The following is a 19,651-nucleotide window of genomic DNA, read 5'->3' as shown; positions in this document are numbered from 1 at the left end:
TGGTATTCACTGAATTGATTTACGACTACTAACTTTATGTCCGCACTCGGGCCGGAAATTCCGACTAGGAGGCGGAGCTTTCAGCCCAGAGACGGAGCTTTTGGCCCGGAGGCGAAGCTTGTGGCTTGGAGGCAGAGCTTCCAGCTCGGAGGTGGGTATTTAGCCATGGCTGAAATCCCCACCTCTGGGGCGGAAGCTCCGCCTCCAAGCCAGAAGCTCCGCCTCCAAGCCAGAAGCTCTGCCTCCAGGCCAGAAGATCTGCCTCCGGGCCAGAATTTCCGGCCCGAGTGTGGACGTAAAGTTAGTAGTCGTACATCCATTCTGGGAATACTAAAAGTAGTAAATGCATTCTGAGAATTCCAAAAGTAGTAAGTGCATTCTGTGAATACCAAAAGTAGTAAGTTTAGGATTTTGTCTTAAGTTAGTTCTGTGAATCGGGCCCATAGTGGGTTCTCGTGTAGCCAAAGATCTATAATAATTGCATTTAGTTAACTAATTTTTAGGTCTCGCCTACGCGGCGCGGATGCACTTCATAGGAAAAAGACCTTTTGGAGTTGATTCACTTTTTGCCCTAAAAATGTGCACGTGTTGCATTGCTTTCAATAGCAACACGTGCACGTTTGGCGATTCCTTTGCGGGAGCGAGCTTTGGCACCATGTGGTAGCAATTATCGCTCCTGGCGCTGCTCGCTCCCGCAAGGGAAATGCTTTCACTTTTGCCGACACTTTTTTTTAAAACTTTTAGCGCAAGGCATGCGCGCTTGTGCACAATTTTTATTTTTAGAGACTACTTTGGGCTTGTGTATTAGCATGGCTCCTGCGTCAGGGGTGACGTGCTTGAGTTTACAAAGGAGTATATTTTTATTATAATCAGTGCAACTGTGGCTGCAATTTATAGCTTCTGTAGCTGCGTTGCATGGAGAGCATATAGTCATTCTCTCCTCCTACATCATTATTTACTCTTTAGGCCCTGCCCTACTTCCCCATTACCATCCTCCCCGCCTTCATCATGACCTCCCCACCTCCTTTTCTGTGCCCTCTCGCTCCACGCAGTGTAAACATACATGACTGCTTTTATTAGCTCCCGCTTGTTTTAAGTTGTGCAACTCGGAACATGCTCATATTTTGTCAACTTCATTATTATTATTCTTAACTGCGCATACAAAGTGAACAATAAAGCACTTTATTTCAGACCCTTTCAGAAGGTTCACGTACCCGGAGCAATGGACACATTCCTAGAAGCTGCTCGGGGTCTGCAGCTTGTTACTGCTAAAGTCAAGGTTCGGGTGGTACTTGAGGCAGGCGCCCAGGAGAGAAACATGTACATTTTAGGACCCACGTCTCTATTTTCATTTCATTTCCCCGAGTCACAGGAATGAAAGTATTCACACTGCCTGGAAAAGCTGTGCCCTCAGTCTCCAACTAGTCTTCTCATTGTCAATAGCAGAAAATAAATATTAACTTTTACTTTCTAAAACAACAGTTATTGTTGATAAATAATAATAACAAGTCTGTGCGTGCCTTATAAATCAATGCGTTTATAGGTACGCTTCTGCAATCAATAATTGGCTGCTAACTACCCTCTACGCTAGTTATGTTCACAAGCAGTGGGCGAGGGTGCACAAAAAGGGGCTGTAGGGTAACTGACAACCGTTATTGTCCTACAGCTGCAGGAAATAAGGCTGTTGGCGCCTCACCCGGCCCGAAATCTGGGGCGCTGCAGCAGCACAAACGGTCTCTCACCTGAAGTGTGCCTAAAACTGCTCCATCCTCCGATGCGACTCTCCCTCTTTTCCTCCTGCAGCTGCTGGTCACAGACCGCTGTTGGGGCTCCTCTCCCTACTTTTGGCGAAGAGAAGCCCCTTCTGAGAAGGAAAAGTAGAAGAATTTTGTTTATGTTTTTTCCACTTTTCTTTGGCTGATTGGGCTTCCCTTCACCAAAAGCAAGGGGGCAAGCCAATCAATTATATGTGTGAAAACAGCAGCTGCAAGAGAAGAGTCTGAGGGGGTCTGCGGGAGGAGCGAGCTGCTGTTGCTTCCAAACGCTCAGGTGGGAGGCTGCTCATGCCCCCGCCGCAATCCTTACATGCACAAAGCAAACAGGAAGCACTTTGGCAGCATGGCCCCCTTGTAGATCTGTAATACTAAAAATTGCCAGCAAAGGGGGCATTCTGAGTGGCAGTTACAGTGCTTCCCTCAGGATGCTAATTGAACACCAGCTTTTTATTTAAAGTTGTCTAATGGTTGAATTTGCTACCTGGGCTATGGAAAAAAACAGTTTGGCCAATTGTTTGGACTCAGAAAGAGTAAATGCCGCTTGGCATCGAAACAAATTACTGTCCCATTGCTTTGTACTTCTCTGTGTGCTGTCACTGGGCACTACAATACTATAAATAATCCTAGATACTGTAAATGATCTAGTACGTTTGTGTCCTGTATTCGAGGCGATTCACTACCTACAACGTTGACAATTTGTAAAATGATTAAACTAACTTAGAGAAATGATCCCACATAATAGAAAATATATTTATCAAAAACCATGACTTAGTCTTGCATGCATGATTGTATGGGAAATAAACGACTGCAAATCTGATGAATAGTAAGCAGTTAGTGCTAAACTATAATTACTTTAACACATTCAAGAGTTTAGAACTATCTTCCAGACTGACAAGTTTCATTAAAATGTTTGACCAACCTTTAACCGGATGCAGAATTAAGTTGTAGCAGCTCAAACGAGCAGTGTTTTCACTCAGTCCACTACTTTCTTTAAGGTATTTATTTTCTACTTGCAAGCCTAGTCCTGCTACATTTAGGGGGTGACATGTTTTTCTTTTTTATACCTAGTTTTAATGTAATGTAATGTATGCTTGTATTAGTGTTCTTTTTGTGGATAGATAAAGGCAAACATGTGTCAGTTTATCAATGAATGGATGCATTAGTGCAAGCATAAATTAAGTCATTTATGATGTGCTTTATGATGGCCTAAAATCACAAGTGACTTTAGATGCACTTCCTGTTTTTGCTAGATCCTATAGATATGGCTGGTTTTGGTTCATCATTTTTTTAAATGTACTTTTATTTGTTATTTCGTAGACAAAAACAATATGTGCATACACAGCAGGTGTCCACAGAAGACAGTCACTATAACCGCATTCACATAGCTGTACAAGATCATATATTTTGAATGCATCCCCATCATCTCAATATAATTTTCCCCAGTTGCCTGGACTTAGTCTTGGAATCAATGGTTCTTAGTTAACTGCTTCTAATTTTAATTATGTCACATTTTTTCGGGAAGACTAACGTCCAAGGTAAAAATGTGGAAAGTAATTTTTAAAATCGTTTACGTATTACCCCCAATTGTATGTGCTGAACATATGCAGTCTGTGGCACTTCCACTTATGATGGGTGCATTTCTTGTCATGATACATAGCTGCGTACTCCTTATGCCAGACCTTGGAGCCCAAAACAGCCTGTCTGGAATCTGCCATATTAGGAATTTGAGAACTAAGCTATTTTTAACATAAGATACAACATGTATCCCTGAATTGGGCTGCATGACCCAGTGTGTAGCAATTGTATAGCTCTTCAATTCCTAACGGCCCAGCACCCAGGCTAATGTGCTGCATGCCTAATCACTTATAAGTTCCCAAAAGCGAGACCTATTGGCTATGCCAATGCTTGTTCTTTCTTAGGTCTGATAGCCAGAAACCGGTCCTAGGATGGTTGATTCCGGTCCAGGAAAGACATGGCTTGGCAGTTCGGGCTGGACTGTTCCCATGAGGCACGGGGTCAAGGCTGATTTGCATATGGCCATGTCTGAACTGGGGTGGTGTGGAGTGCAAAAAAACGATGGATTTAGGCCCAGATCTCTGTACTGGGGTGAATGTATGACATTGTTCTGCATTCTGTCCATCAACTGTTGTTTTTGCATTTCTTAGGTCTTCACAGTATTCCAGAAATGTTGCTTTCACCTTTATATTATCTGCTTTAGAAATGCTGCCAGGCTCTGTGAACAGAGAAAACAATCTCAGGGTAACGAGAGTGATTTTCTCTTTCCTTTTCTTTTTAGAATTTTGTTTCTGCCATATGGATTTGTTTTTATGGGACATTGTCTGTCATTTATTTTGTACAAGTTTTTAAACCACTTTTAAAATTCTTTATACATATTGAAAAAAAGAGTACATGTGTATTAATGCTGTGTCGTACATTGTGACATTAAAGCTTTGTGTATTTTCTACAATTTCACGTGGTACTCCTTTTGCTAAGCAAGAGGTTCTAAATTGAGTGTAGCTGGTGACCGATTGGCACGTGAAGGTGCTCTGTATGTGGTGCAAATTATAGGTTTCCAAGGTTTTTATTTTTATTTTACCGTTTATTCGGTGCTCTGTCCCCTTGGCTTGTGGGATCCCTCTTGTTCCTTCAAGACTTTTCCATATTAAGCCACAACAGTGTCTGTGTGTGTGTTTTGACCATGTAAGCCAATTAATGGGTTAACTAAAAGCAATCCACGATTATTATTCTAAGATAATGGTTGTGGCATACAGTTTAGAGCGTTTGAACAGCGCCCGTTCTCCTGCCTATGAATACAAAAACCTCTCTCTTATTCTCCCAGAAGACTGATTTTGGCATTTCCAAAGGTAACATTCCAAAAACATTATTAAATCTTGGAGCAATGTTCATTTTTGTGATTTGAACTTTCCAGCGTAAGGAGAACTGAGAACTTTGAGAAGTCTTGGTTTGTGGCGCACACCACTTTCCATTCTGTAAGGTATAGCTTTGTTATCCTGCTCTAAATAAAAGGACTATGGGGCAGATTTACAAAAGTGACGCAACGGCGGCGCAAAAGAAGCACCATGGTGCGGGGTACTTACAAAGTGACGAGTCTGGGGGATGCGTCACGTTGTAAAGCCCTGCGCCAGAAGGAGGCGTTCCTACGCAGGGGGGAGGGGCGTTCCAGCGCAGGAACGCCCTTTAAAAGTGGCTGAGTGTAATCTACAAGATTTTACTAAGTCACTTTGGGGCCCATGCTGCGTCAAAATCCTGCGCCTGCTTGAAGCAGGCGTGAGGATTGACGCAGCATTATCAAGATAGGGCCCCAAGAGCTTTGCTGGAGCTGCGTCGCGCTTGCGACGCAACTTCAGCAATGCGCCGCTTTTACGGCACAGATGCGTCACGCATCTGTGCCGTTTTTGCCCATTGGTGCGCCGCATTGTAAATGTCGCACATCAATGGTGGAGGAGGCATGGCACACAATAAGTGGCGCATCCCTGCTGATATGCAGGGATGCGCCACTTATTGTAAAATTGCCCCTGGAAGTTTTAGAAGGCGGAGGATGTGACTTAAGAAGAAATGAATGGCTGGACAAGCATCTCATGCCAGGCGAGCCAGATTCAAAAATGTATTGGTAGCACCCTGGGGCAGATGATCCATTTTTAATTACAATATTAAAGTATGTAGGTGTGACAGGAGCGCTGTAGTCATATCCACTTGTAAAATGCTGCAATTGCATCTATTTTAAGATTAAATACTGTATAAAGAGAATGATATAGAGTTTGGTGGAAGGGTTACTCCATTACAAACATGACAGATATCCAGACGACCTCATTGCAAGCGCCAGAGGATATAATGCACTAGTAATAAAGCGGACGGGATATCTATCACATTGCGACAGATTAACCCATCGGCCACACTCTAAATCAGGCCCTTAATTCAATGGTAGCACAGGTGCCCACTCCTGCCTTTGGGCACACAGTGCCCCTTTGTGCATACAATGCCCTCTCGCCTTCCTTCCACCACTGCTAAAACTGCCCCATTCCCACACTCACACCTTTGCTCACACACTGCTTCCAGGTCATTCACTCCTATCGCTTCTTGCATGTTTACCCCTGTATCAATCAATCAATCAATCAATCAGGACATTGGTTAAGCGTGCTTCATACCTGTGAGAGTCCCAAGGCGCTGGGGGGGGTGCTGCTACTGTTCGAAGAGCCAGGTCTTGAGAAGTTGTCTGAAGGCAGGAGGTTTTGGGTCTGCTTTAGGTTGGTGGAGAGGGTGTTCCAGGTCATGGCGGCGAGGTGGGAGAAGGATCTGCTGCCGGCGGTTGTTTTTCAGATGCGTGGCACTGTGGCGAGGGCGAGGTCGGCGGAGCGGAGCTTGCGGGTAGGGGCATAGAAGCTGAGTCGTTTGTTGAGGTATGCTGGGCCGGCGTTGTGGAGGGGTTTGTGTGCGTGGATGAGGAGCTTGAAGGTTATCCTCTTGTTGGCGGGGAGCCAGTGTAGGTCCCTCAGGTGGGTTGTGATGTGGCTGCAGCGGGGGATGTCGAGGATCAGTCGTGCCGAGGCGTTCTGGATGCGTTGCAGCCGTTTCAGGAGTTTGTTCAACGTTCCTGCGTAGAGGGCATTTCCGTAGTCCAGCCTACTGGAGACGAGGGCCTGTGTTACTGTTCTTCTCATTTCGGTGGGGATCCACTTGAAGATTCTGCAGAGCATTCGTAGTGTGTTGAAGCAGGATGAGGAGACGGCGTTGACCTGTTTGGTCATGGAGAGGGTGGAGTCGAGGATGACCCCCAGGTTGCGTGCGTGCGTGGTCCGTGGGTGTCGGGGCTGTTCCCAGCGATGTCAGCCACCAGGAGTCGTACCATGCTGAGAGGGTGGAGCCGAGGATGAGAACTTCCGTCTTGTCCGAGTTCAGCTTCAGTTGGCGGTTCCTCATCCATTCGGCAACAGCCTTCATTCCTTCGTGGAGGTTGGTTTTGGCGGGGTGAGGGTCTTTTGTGAGGGAGATGATCAGCTGGGTGTCGTCGGCGTAGGAGATGATGTTGAGGTTGTGGTGGCGGGCGACGTAGGCGAGGGGTGCCATGTATATGTTGAACAGTGTTGGGCTGATGGCGTAGCCCTGGGGTACGCCGCAGATGATCTCGGTGGCGGTGGAGCTGAAGGGGGGAAGGTGGATGCTCTGTGTTCTTCCGGAGAGGAAGGATGTGGTCCAGTCCAGGGCCTTCTCTTGGATGCCGGCGTCGTGTCGGTGTTTTCGTAGTTTCTGGTGGCAGACCGTGTCGAAGGCGGCTGACTGGTCCAGGAGTATGAGGGCTGCTGTTTCTCCGTTGTCGATCAGGGTCCTGATGTCATCGGTGGCGGCGATGAGGGCGGTTTCGGGGCTGTGGTTGCTGCGGAAGCCGGACTGGGATGGGTCCAGGATGTTGTTGTCCTCGAGGTAGCGGGTCATTTGCTTGTTGACGATTTTCTCGGTGACCTTTGCCAGGAACGGGAGTAGGGAGATGGGACGGAAGTTCTTGAGGTCCTTGGGGTCCGCCTTGCGTTTCTTGAGTGAGGCGTTGATCTCGGCATGCTTCCATCTCTCTGGGAAGGCTGCTGTCTCAAAGGAGGTGTTGATGACTTTCCGGAGGTGGGGTGCGATGATTGTGCTGACTTTGTTGAAGACGTGGTGCGGGCAAGGGTCTGACGGAGATCCGGAGTGGACGGAGTTCATAATTTTGATGGTGTCATCGTCGTTGACGTTGGACCATGCGGTCAGGCAGCAGGTGATCATGGCGGTGGGGGTCTCGGAGGTTGGCGGGGCGGTCATGGCGTTGAAGCTATCGTGGATGTCTGTGATCTTGCGGTGGAAGTAGGTGGCCAGTGAGTCGCACAGGTCTTGCAAAGGGGGGATGTCGCTGTTGTTGGAGCTGGGGTTGGAGAGTTCCTTCATGATGTTGAAGAGCTCTTTGCTGGTGTGTGCATTGTTATCCAGGCGGTCCTTGAATGCGGTCCTCTTGGCGGTTCTGATGAGTTGATGGTGTCTGCGGGTGGCGTTCTTGAGGGCCGTGTGGCTGTCTGCTGATCGTTCGTGGAGCCATTTCTTCTCCAATTTCCGGCAAGTATGCTTGGAGGCCTTGAGGTATTCAGTGAACCGGGTGGCTTTCTTGTTGGTGTGACTGTTGGAGGGTGTCTTGAGCGGGGCGAGGGTGTTGGCACAGTCGTTGATCCACTGTCGAAGGTTGAGGGCGGCGGTGTCGGGTTCGGCAGGGTCGGCTGGTGGGCTCTGGGCGAGGGCGGTAGCTACCTGCTCTTCGGTGATTTTTCCCCCGCAGCGACGAGGCATCTGTTGTGTGCGGCGATGTGCGGTGGACTTCCTGAAGGTAAAGTGGACGCAGCGGTGGTCGGTCCAGTGGGGTTTGGAGGTATGGTTGAAGGAGACATGAGGGGATTTGGGAGGGAGGAGCAGCTGGGAGGTGGGAGCGGGCGTCGAATGGGAGAGCGGGGGCGGGGACAGGGAGAAACGGAAGGCAAAAGGGGGCGGGGCAGGGGCACAAAGAACAGTCAAGAGTGCAGGGCAATAGAAAGAAAATATTAAGGCACAGTACAATTTAAAACGAAATACCAGAAAAGAAAGGCACAATTTACCAGCGGGGGGGGTTGGGGGTGGGGGTCTCGAAACTCCCAAGGCGGCAGCAGCTGGCTCAGGCAGGCACAACACAAGCGGAGCTGTGCGGTGAGGGGGGCGGCAGGTATTCTCCTATACTTCTGCTACACACCGTCCCCTCTTCATACACTGCTCTGTGCCTACTCCTCCTCCATTCCACATTCTGCTCACACCACTGTTCATGCATTCCCACCTCTGTTCACACTGCTCCTCACACACTCCCACATCTGACTACACCACTGCTCACACCTCCCCACTTCTGCTCACACCACTGTTCATGCACTCCCACCTCTGCTCACACCGCTGCTCATGCACTCCCACCTCTGCTCACACCGCTGCTCATGCACTCCCACCTCTGCTTACACCGCTGCTCATGCACTCCCACCTCTGCTCACACCGCTGCTCACGCACTCCCAACTCTGCTCATGCTGCTCACGCACTCCCGCCTCTGCTAACGCTGCTCACGCACTCCCACCTCTGCTCACACTACTGCTCACACCCCCCAACTTTGCTCACACTACCGCGCACACACCCCCACCTTTGCTCACACTGCTGCTCACACCCCCCCCCCTTTGCTCACACCTCTGCTCACGCACTCCCACCTCTGCTCACACTACTGCTCACACCCCCCAACTTTGCTCACACTGCCGCTCACACACCCCCACCTTTGCTCACACCGCTGCTCACACACCCCCACCTTTGCTCACACTGCTGCTCACGCACTCCCACCTCAGCTCAAACTGCTCACGCACCCCCACCTATGCTCAAACTGCTGCTCACACTGCTCCTCATGCACTCCCACCTCTGCTCACGCACCCACACCTCTGCTCACACCAGTTCTCGTGCACCCCCAACTCTGCTCATGCTGCTCACGCACTATCAACTCTGCTCACACAGCTCACGCACTCACACCTCTGCTCACACCGCCCCTCATGCACTCTCACCTTTGCTCACGTCACTGCTCACACTCTCCCACCTCTGCTCACACCACTGCTCATGCACTCATATGTCTGCTCACACCACTTCTCATGCACTCACAGGTCTGCTCACACCACTGCTTACGCACTCTCACCTCCGCTCACACTGCTCCTCCTACACCCCCATCTCTGCTAATAGAATCCCACCTCTGCTCATGCACGTCCACGCCTGCTCACAATGCTGCTCACGCACCCCCACCTTTGCTCACACTGCTGCTCACACACTCCCACCTCCGCTCGCCTCACGCTGCTCACGCACCCCCACCTCTGCTCACACTGCTGCTCCTGCACCCCACCTCTGCTCACACTGCTGCTCACACACTCCCACCTCCGCTCGCCTCACGCTGCTCACGCACCCCCACCTCTGCTCACACTGCTGCTCATGCACCCCACCTCTGCTCACACTGATGCTCCTGTACCCCCACTTCTGCTCACACCGCTGCTCATGCAGTGACAGTCCCACCTCTGCTCACACACTGGTCTTCCTGGTGATTCCAGCACCAGCTTGCAGCCGGCACATGCAGCTTTGTAACAATTCTATCGTGCGTGGTGGAGACCGGGAAGGTGAAAACAGCAGCACAAGAGCAGGCGATCCGGCCTAGTCACTTATTTGCACATTCCTTGCCATTCCAGTTTTACTTGTGCCTCAGTAATAGTAGAATCACAAGCAGAACATGTACCAGAATTCATAGTCAAAATGCTAATTAGGAATGTAGAACGACAAATGTAAAAGTCAACAAGGATTGGCAAATTTAAAAGGCGTGGTATTGACTGCCAGACTTTTGACTGTGTCAGTGCTTATTTTGTATGGTCATAGTTTTTGTAAAACTATATTATTCATTTCAAAAAACTTTATTGCGGTTGATTTAGAACCATAAAAGCACATTTCATCCAAACATCTAATGTGCAGATCATATCATGGTTAGCAGCAAAAAGATATATATATATATTTTTTTTACGTACGTTCGGAATTTTGGGCAGGATACAACCATATTAAAAGATTATATAAAAAATCATTAAGAGTTTATATAAAAATGATTAATATTAGTAAAACATCTTAAAATATAAATAAAAATACCTAAAAATGTGTAATCACCCTATTCTTCCCAATCCCATACTAGTTAGTATTTGCTATAGACCTTACTACACCAGGTAATTGATACTCAGTAGATCTATTGCAGGACATTGGGTAGGCAATACCACTAATGAACCTGGTCCAATGTTTGCAAATTTCTTCGGATTAACCACATGGAGTGCAGGAACTTTGCTACAGAAGTCACATAAACTGGATTGGTATCTGTTGTTAGGATCCTGAAAAAATCAGGATAGTGCCTGATACCCAGGTTCCTACACAATTGCATTAGCCATTTCCGCCTGGGTTTTTTATATGCCACACAGAAGAGTACTACCTGAACTGCTGTTTCCTCCTCTAGTAGGCATCCAGGGCAGAGGCGATTTGAAGTGCTCGCCCACTTACCGGTTATTGCAAAGAGTGGGAGAGTGCCACATCTTAGCTAAAGAAAGAGCTTTTTGGCCAAATTCGGCTTTATAGTATCAATCACCTGTTCAAATTCATAATGGGACTTAAAGTCAAGGAACATATATGTAATACTTGTGGATTTAACAGTCCTAAAAATGTCCATCAGCCTAAACTCCTTGAGTGCAGTTTTCAGCTTTTTTTTATATCTCCCGACATGAGCCTTCCGGATCTGTCCAGAGATTTTCCATACCTATTGCACAGAGTGTCTTATAAATGCTAATCAAGGTAATCTAGCTGCCCCTAATGTTGCCATTACCGCTCCCAATTCATCCTTATAGCTTCCTAGTTCTATAAAACTATATTATTGAGGACCTCTCATCAGAATAAAAAGTAAACATTGACTAAAAGCTAAAGTATTTATTGGACTCACAAAGCACACATTGCCATGACAGCCCCGGGAAAAGAAAGGAACTACTATGTGTGGTTGTGTCTTTGCAAAAGAGTAGAATGCTGCACAGTGAAGTCAGTGATTGGTTGAAGCGGGCTGACCCATTGCCCCATGTTGTATGCCATGGGTACTCACAAGCATTTTTCCTCGGGCCACAAAGTAGTTGTGACCAAGTGCCGCACTAATGGAGGCAAGGGGGGGTTTGTGGCATGGTGGGTGTAGTGGAAGTGAAGCATTTACATCTAGTGTCTAAATTGCACAATGTGAAACGAAAAGCTTGCAATTAATCCCGTCTTTCCACTTAAACAAATTGTGTGATCCTGGGCAATTGTTCTATTTCATTTTAGCTCCTTTTTCTTAATTATCACATACCTGACTTCAGCATGTGTTACAAAACCTTCTGTGTTTTAAATTAATAAACTATAATGTTCATGTATAATATAAACACAAGTCACCCAAAGAGTTCACATTACAGCTGACTTGCCTCTTAGTTCAATACTGGCATTGTTGTCAGGGTGTGGGAAAGAATGAATGTTTCCAAACTCAAGTTTAAAAATTATCAGTTTTTTAAAAAATACCTCTGAACGCACTGATACAATCTGATGTGCCACGGCAAAACAGTTCTGCACGTTAAGGAAATACACTTTTTGAATTTTAAAAAGATTATCATACTTTTACACATTTAATACAAGATGTCTTTAAAAATGAAGGATTTTCTAAAGTTTAGCAGTGTAGGACAATTTAGTTACTTCCATTATTTTACTTCAATTTACCTTTAAATAAGTTTGGAAGAGTTTGGAAGCCGAGTTTTAAACAAGTTCCTCTGATTCTGTTGTGAGTAACTTTCCCCTGAACCACATCTCTTCTCCTTAAGACTTCCCATGTGTCACTAGCACTTGAATTCATGTGATTATAATTGCATTTTGGTGTAATCAATCATACATGCTCCCTACGGAGATGCTCCCTACGGAGCGAACGCCGCGCTCTACAAATAACCTCACAAATATCACAAATATCACAAATACATTTATGGTCAGAAAGGCAAAACTACAATTATCAGAAAACAAAGCGGAACCCTGTACTGTGTGCACTGCTTCTAGAGTCACACTTTGGCAAAACTCCATGAACTCCACCGGCGGAGCGGATTTCACCCCCACCCCTAGTTTAAGCAAGTGTGCTAATATTCTCTGTTTCCCACAGCATGCCACCAACCAGTAATTAAACACCACTAAGGCCTATGGAAGGGGTAGTGGTCTTAGGAGGGTCTCAATCACTCCTGTTCTGCCCCTCACACCACGTCCCTCCACAATTAATGTTAGAAGCTTACACATTCTTTCTCCCTCATCTTTGTGAAATCCATGAAGCTCATGTCTAATCTCTTTCTTCTATAGCACCTTCTTTCACTCTCTTCTCTATTTACTTCCTTGTATCTCTTTCACATCGCCACCGCACAAACACACAGCGCACCCATCCACTTGGAAGCACTGTTTTTTTTTTTACTTTAACCTCGTCGTTATTTTGACAACTGTGCACATCCTTCACACACATTTGAATAGAATCACAATTGTAAAGGGCACACATGATCATTCCTCTGTGCGCTCTGCAGAGAGGCCAAGGATTGGATGAGCAAGTATTCTGCACACCTTCTAGACCCGCTGGCAGGCACAGTAGGAAACTCACACTGCTTCAGCATCAGCTCCAGAGCTCTCAATACTGGTCTGTTTTAAACACCTGGACGCTTAGAGTAAAATGCTGCAGGGACAAAAAACCTACAGAAACACAACATCGTGGAAATAGCTAACAGTTTTAGGAAATGTAAGATTAAGTAAAGCATGTGAAATGTAAACAGGAACCATATTGCTTACATGGAGTAACTTAATGTCTACATTCATTGTTCAGAAATCGAGCAGTACGTTTACTCCTACAGTTAAGGGCATTAATATAGGGCCCTAGGGGTCTGTTTTTATTTTCTACTGAGTGTGAGAACCGGGGCACCCGGCCCACAAAGTCCCGGGTATCAGGACTGGTGAGATTTCTCAATCTAGGAGAGATATATTGTTTATGCTAGAGTAAGAAGTGCGAACGAATAATAGTGTAGAAAGAAAGCCAGTGAACAAAGACAGGAAAAGAGCTGTAAAGTGTGAATGCCTCTCAGGTCTCCTTCACATGCAGGTCTTGGCCATCACATGCGCCTGCTCAATGGGTTAATAATCTGCGCTGTAAAGCTGGACCATAAACACGTACAAGCGTGCTTTCGAAATCCTGCCCAAAATGTACAAAGTCGACCTAAACAGGGAAGACAAAACAGTATGACATCGCACAAAGCCTGACGTCATAGCACCGACAATCCATCACACTCAGAGAGAGACTGAGAAGACACAGAGCAAGAAGGCCGTGCACAACAGGGGTCGGCACAGGGCCTGGCCGGAGGACAAACGATGACATTTGAAATGTCACCAGTGATGAAGTGTGGCTCAATGGGTGCAGAGGTCTTGCCCGGGACCAGGGTTCAATTCCCCGCCTCGGCGGGTCTTGGGCTCAAAATTCCACGGACCTGATAAATCTCGCCTCGGTGCCTATTCTAATCATGGAGTCCCACTCTGCAACTCTGGGCAATAACTTTCTTAATCTCCACAACGGCCCCCACAACGCTAAAGGATGCCTGGCCGTCACCCTGGGGGTGCCCAGGAGTGAACGCCTCATAGGGAAAGCCAGGACGGGTTCCACAGCGGTATTCGTACAAGCGCCTTGAGACCCTTTCGGGTGAGTAGTGCGCTATACAAGTATCAATTTACATTTACATTCTACATGTCATGAGTGATGTAATACGTGGGGTCATAAGTAGTGCATGACGGAGGCATGAGATATAATTAGGTCAAAAAACGAAAACTGGTGAATTTCAGTGTTTTTTCACTTCTAAGCATTACTTTTGTATTAGTTCAACACCTCACTATATTATCTCTTTAAGGTTTGTTATTATACATATATGATGTTCCATATGGTCCAGTGGAAGGCTAGCAGTAGCCGAAATGCGTAGGCCGTCCAATTCAATGCACGTTAATTTGCACATGGTGTGTAAATGTGTGTAAATAAAGAACTTTTGTAAGATCCTACCTGCTTGTTGTGCCGTGACTTCTACTTTTGAAGGCTGAAGCGATATATATATATATATATATATATATATATATATATATATATATATATATATATATATATATATATATATATGTCTATATATATATATATATATATATATATATATATATATTGTCTATATATATCATACAGTGGCACAGACGAAGAACAACAGTCCAGGACTCTCCAGGGCTTTCAACAAAAATGTATTTTATTTGTTTTCAGCAAACATGCGTATCGGAATGATGTGGTCTACAAGGATTGACCACGAATATATGTATATTCCCCAACTCCTCCCAGTCCCACGAGGAAGCAGGTACTCTGGTGCGTATTCAGACTGGTTTATTGCTCAAAGCAACGGCAGCATACGTACAAGATGCACATTGGCAGTAAACTGTTATACACATATACAAGATATATATATATATAAATATATACATATATTATATATATATATATATATATATATATATATATATATATATATATATATATATATATATATATATACCGTCTGCACTTATCTTACTGCTTCCTCCGCTCACTTACCTACGGTGCGCAACATACATATAATACCTAACCATGCATCCGTTTAGACAGACAGCAATGCATGTAAGTCATTCTTTATTGTGAAGGCGTACACAAGCATTACGGAGTGTGTAGTACACCATGCCAATTGGTGGATGCAGATATGTAAACGGACGGCCACTAGTCAGAAACATTGGAATCATTTTCGATTCGGACCTCACCTTCACTCCTCGAATCAACAAGTGTTCAACGAATCTAACACTCGTGTTCTCTTGGAAATGTCTCACCAATCTGAAGTGAGGACAGTACTGAGGTGACGCCGTCACCGGCCATGGGAAGACGATTGATAGTTCAGTAAAATAGGATATACAGGCTGCAATGGGGCACATTCAGGAGACGTGTGTCTGCAGAGGCAAACAGGACCGCATTCAGCCGCCCTGAAAGCTCTGCGTGGGGCTCGGTGTAAAACAGGACATTATGCACAAAGCATACTGGGGCATACTAGGTCCTGGTTATTCCCAGCCACATTGTGTCCCGCCAGGACCCTACGGTCCTTGTCAGCCCCTCTGATCCAATATTGCTCCTTCCAAAGACTGGTATGGTGGGAGCTCTTCGGGGTTCAGGGCCCTAAACTCAGGGGCCAGCCCGGCCCTTGAGTCTGCACAGAGCAGTGAATGTGACGTGGTCCAGAAGAGTCCAATGCCCACCACAACCCTTCTGGGAGCCTCGGAAGAATGTCAGAGCCCACATCTGGCTCCCCTACAACTCTCGTGTTTGCAGACCTTTCCGTGTTTATTTATCTTGATTTTTCGCAGATCCAAAGCGTCCTCGGGGACTTGTAGAAATGCACAACACTCCCAATAAACAGAAAAATAAACATTGTGTGAGCTTAGGATCCAGACAAGGCATCTGTGGCAGGGATTCATCGGTGTCTTGCATTCTTCTGGTTCCTATAAAACGAACGAGCATAGCTCAGGAGACGAATGCTCCTACTGCAGAGAGGTGTTTTACCTGCAGGCCACCAGCTCCACACAAGTGAAGCAATTCATGGGGATGAGATGCACGCTTTAGAGACATGTGTCTGCTAAGTGTCCCGCAGGTTGCAGCCCCGTTAGATACAATATAAGGTTAATGCACGTGCCCAGAAGACTGTGTGTAAGCAGTAGTTTGTAAGATTAGTGATGCAGCGTCGGTAGTTTACGGTACGACAGAGATCTGTAAATAGCAAGCAGATTATGGATTCTAATCAAAGTAACAAAGCTAAGGGGGTTAATGCACCTGCTGCAGAGACTTGTCTATAACGCGCAGGTCGCGGTCAATATCTCAGTGTCAGTGAGCAACTGGTTCCATTTCGAAGGTGTGTGTGTAAATAGAATGGCACATAGTCCGGTCGAGGCGCGATTGCTCAGCAAGTTGAGGCACGTGCTGCAGCGGTCTCAGATAGATTCAGATCACACGTTTTAATCCTGGCCGCGCTGACATTTCCTGCCATCCTTATTATTTCAGTGTTGGCAACAACTTACATCATAAAGCCCCCCCCCCCCCCATCCCCCGTCATGAACCTTAGGTTATGAACGCTGCATAAAAAGAGTTATGTTTGTGGTTACCACTACCACCCACCCCAGCACCAGAACGGGAGCCCCTGAACCCGCGACTGAGGGAAATGGCAGGTGTGTCCCCAACCATGTGCACCTACCGTTCGTGGCCCCTCCGCGGAGAGCTCGAGACGTCCTTGGCGGGCGCAGTCTTCCATCAGAGGGCAGAGCTCCTCTCTCGGGGCTCCCTGCATGTGAACACCCGGGCAGCTTGGGCACCGCTCGGGCACCGGCGGCTCAATGAGGCGGCGAGGAGCAGGCAGGAAACTGCACGAGTCCGTCCAGAAATGGGTATGTCAGAGCCCCGCCCACTCCGTTCTCTCTCGCCCCAGCCCCCTCTCTATTTCTCACTATCTGTCTCTGTTTGCCTCTTTATATTCACGTATCCCTTCCGCCTGTCTAATTTTATGTCTCTTTCTTTCTATCTATCTCTCTACCTTTTCATCTTGATGACTCTCACTTTGCCCAACTGTCTGCCTAACTCACTATCTCGCTTTCCACCTCTCTCTCTCCCGGCTCTCTACCTCATTCCTCTCCTGCGCTTCTCACTTCCCACCAGACTGCCTTTCTCTACCTTCTCTTTCTATTTCTCCTTTCTCGTACCACTCTCGATCACACTGCCTTTCTCCCTCTCTCTGTTTCTCTATCCTTTTTGTTGTATCTCTTTTTCAGTCTCCCTCTCTCTCTTTGTGTCTCTTTTTGTCTGCCTCTCCCTCACTCTCTTTCTCTTCACGCTCTCTGTCCTTCTGCCACTTCTTCTGCCTTCTTCTCTGCTTCTCCCGCCCCCGTTTGACTACCCTTTTTGTTCTCTCTGATTCTTAGTCAGTCTCCCTCTCACTCTTTGTGTCTCTTTTTATGTGCCTCTCCCTCACACTCTCTTTCTCTTCACGCTCTTTGTTCTTTTGCGAACTATCTCTGCCTCCTCCTCTGCTTCTCTCTCTCTGTGTTTTTCTTTCTCTCTCCCCTCGTCGGTCTCTCCAGTCTCGATCTTTATTTTTCGTTCCCCACTCCCTGGGAATCCAAGGTCTCGCATTTATCTTCCGTGGCCGCGTCACGTGGCCGCGCCTGCTGCTCCCGCCCTGCGCGCTCTTGAAGTTTGCTAATATCGGTGAAATCCAATATTCAGATGAGCCGCTCCGAGGTATTGTTACCTGTCCTTGCACCTCCCCGCGAAAGAGCGCGGCGAACTAGTGCCAGGCAACGGGTCCCTGCCCCCTTCCAGTGAGGACGTGAGGTACCGGGCTGGGTTGGTAAGGAGAGGAAAACAGGAGATATCACCAAAGCTCAACGACTAGAAGGCGCTGGATAGAAAGGGCGCTAACTATTCGAAATGTATAAGGAGCGCATAAGAAGGGAAGAAAAAGAGATGTGAAGTGGCCCTAAAAGAAGTGTAACTAGTAATCCTTTACAGGAGCCCTGGTCTATGTTATCAATCACCACACCTCCCAAAGAGACAGCAGACCATATAGAACGCAGTGGCCAGACTCACCCTCGACCTCCCCAGAAGAACACACATCCCTCCAGACCTCAAGAAACTCCCCTGGCGCCTCGACCGCAAGAGGTGTCAATTCAAGATGCAGACCCATGCCTACAATCCCCGGCACAACCAAGGACCAGCCTACATCAACCACCGCCAGAGGTTCCATCAACCCACCAGACACCTGCGCTATACCCCCCTCCCCATCCGCCAACGCAGCAGTGGTGGACGCTCCTTCTCCTACCTCGCTGCAAAGTCCTGGAACATCCTTCCCCTCCACCTCCGGACCTCACCCTCCTTTCAGGAATTCAGAAAGAGACTCGAGATCTGGTTGTTCAACTGATGCCATCCTCGCAGCTTGGCTCTCAGCGCCTGCATACCCTGGTGGGTGATTAGCAGCGCTTTATAAATCTGGCTGGATGATTGATTGATTAATGATGTGGCTTAAAACATGTAAACTACAGCCCTGTGTGTCACCTGACCAGTAGGAGGAGCTGAGCAAAAGCCAGACACTCGCGCCGACACGGCTGACGTTCAGCAGCGATAGTGACAGACTGTGTGATTGTGGACTAGTACACATTCACAAGTAAAGGGGGTTGCAGGTATGCCCACCAAGGGCAACTACCCAATTTAAAAAAAACAGATAAAAATTGGTGCAGTGTGGAAAGGTAACGCATGCCCTGATGAAGTTGCCGTAAGTTCCCCTTGGCAATGAAACATGTTGGTTTTAAAGTGAGCAGACCCGCAGCACAGAATAAAATAAGATAGCCAGTGGTTGTCTAGCTCGTTTTTAGGTTTCGCTGGGGGACGGAGCCGTTAGGCTCCTCCTCCAGAGAAATCTATTGAGTACAGTAAGCACTCTGGAACACGCCCCCCCGTCCCATTGGCTAGCTCCATAAATGGAGCCTAGCCATTGGACGAGGGGCCTGTCCGTCAATGCCGGACCAGACACGGGGGCGTTCCCGAGATTCTTTGGCTTTTGCCGACGTCACGCGACGCCGGGAACGCCCCCGAGTCTCCTCCGGCCGGGCCGTGCTTGCTGCTGTCCTGGGCATCGTGAGTGTTTTTCCCCGGCACGTTTCCCGCCTCCCTCCCGCCGTTCGTGTTCTCTCCCGCCCCCCTCACGCCCCCTGTGTCCTCTCCCGCCCCCTCCCGCCGTCCGTTCCTCTCCCGCCCCCCCCCCGTGTCCTCGTAGGTGCTGCCGCCATTTTTTTAAATTTTTTTTTAATCCGCGGCTGCCCACGCCGCACTTGTGCCAATTTTCGTGCCTCACGCCCCCTGTGTCCTCTCCCGCCCAGTCCCGCCGTCCGTTCCTCTCCCGCCCCCCCGTGTCCTCGTAGGTGCTGCCGCCATTTTTTTTTATTTTTTTTTAATCCGCGGCTGCCCACGCCGCACTTGTGCCAATTTTCGTCCTCGTAGGTGCTGCCGCCATTTTTTTTTTTTTTTTTTTAATCCGCGGCTGCCCACGCCGCACTTGTGCCAATTTTCGTGCCACCCCGCCTTGCAGCGCAAGAAGAGAGAGAGAGAGGAGCCGGCGCCCGTGCCTGACGGTGGGCGGGGCCGGCTGTGACAAAGAAGAGCCTCGTGG

At 47.6% G+C, this 19,651-nt stretch overlaps 1 protein-coding gene across 1 annotated transcript in view; it reads right to left on the bottom strand.

Annotated features, from left to right (window-relative positions):
- The window catches only part of LOC147701125 (chemerin-like receptor 1), a 581,279-nt gene extending 564,239 nt beyond the window's left edge, over positions 1-17,040 (bottom strand). Inside the window, exon 1 of the mRNA XM_086929892.1 lies at positions 16,688-17,040. The gene's annotated coding sequence lies outside the window, so the exon portion shown is untranslated. The remainder of the gene's footprint in view (positions 1-16,687) is intronic.
- Positions 17,041-19,651: the final 2,611 nt, after the last annotated feature.

This window comes from Lissotriton vulgaris, chromosome 7 (genome assembly GCF_964263255.1).
Source record: "Lissotriton vulgaris chromosome 7, aLisVul1.2, whole genome shotgun sequence".
Taxonomy (NCBI): Eukaryota; Metazoa; Chordata; class Amphibia; order Caudata; family Salamandridae; genus Lissotriton; species Lissotriton vulgaris.
Note: the sequence above shows the minus strand (reverse complement) of the source record. Positions and strands in the feature narration are given on the sequence as shown.